At 40.4% G+C, this 792-nt stretch overlaps 1 non-coding gene across 1 annotated transcript; it reads left to right on the top strand.

Annotated features, from left to right (window-relative positions):
* The first annotated feature begins 296 nt into the window (after positions 1-296).
* Positions 297-402, top strand: LOC121215167 (small nucleolar RNA R71). Its single transcript, XR_005910896.1, has one exon. It is a non-coding gene; the product is annotated as a small nucleolar RNA R71 (small nucleolar RNA).
* Positions 403-792: the final 390 nt, after the last annotated feature.

The raw sequence follows: 792 nt of genomic DNA, 5'->3' as shown, positions 1-792 counted from the left end.
TGCTGTCTACTCAGAATAAAGATTTCGTAATTTCGAAACCTTTATTTCACCCGGATTCGTTCCTCACACATGGATCCATGGTTAGGATCGCCGAATGTTTTAATTTTTTGCTGTGCCGTACGGGTGTCGGCATTCCAACAGGCCATTGATAGTTATTACTCGTGATCCTCTCGATGATCTCATAAGCCTCATTATAAGACTTAGACAAAATTGCACCATTCGCGGAAGCATCTACCATCAATCTTGTATGTGCATTGAGACCATTATAGAATGTCTCCAACTGGATACAATGAGGAATCCCATGATGAGGACACTTACGAAGTAACTCCTTGATTGCTTTCAAGACTCATACAAAGACTCGTCATCCAATTGTTGGAAACTTGTGATCTCGTTCCTTAACTTAGCGTTTTTGCTAGGTGGGAAATACTTAATAAAAAATCTCTCTACTAATTCTTGCCATGTAGATATGGAACCTGGTGGCAATGAATTGAGCCATGCTCGTGCTCGATCTCGCAACGAGTACGGAAACAACTTCTACCTCAGTGCATCTTTAGTCACACCGACTATCTTCAATAAATCACTCCCCTCCATAAACAATCAAAGGTGGAGATGTTGATCTTCAGTGGGCATACCACTAAATTGGCCCACCGTTTGTAGCATTTGAAACATCATTGATTTCAATTCAAACTTGGTTGCCTCAATATCTAGCCTTCTAATTATTGGGTTTAAATTAATGAAAAGTGGCACAGCATATTGTCTGATGCATCGATCCCTATCATCGGCAATAAGGAT

This window comes from Gossypium hirsutum, chromosome D02 (assembly GCF_007990345.1).
Source record: "Gossypium hirsutum isolate 1008001.06 chromosome D02, Gossypium_hirsutum_v2.1, whole genome shotgun sequence".
NCBI classification, from domain to species: domain Eukaryota; kingdom Viridiplantae; phylum Streptophyta; class Magnoliopsida; order Malvales; family Malvaceae; genus Gossypium; species Gossypium hirsutum.
Note: the sequence above shows the minus strand (reverse complement) of the source record. Positions and strands in the feature narration are given on the sequence as shown.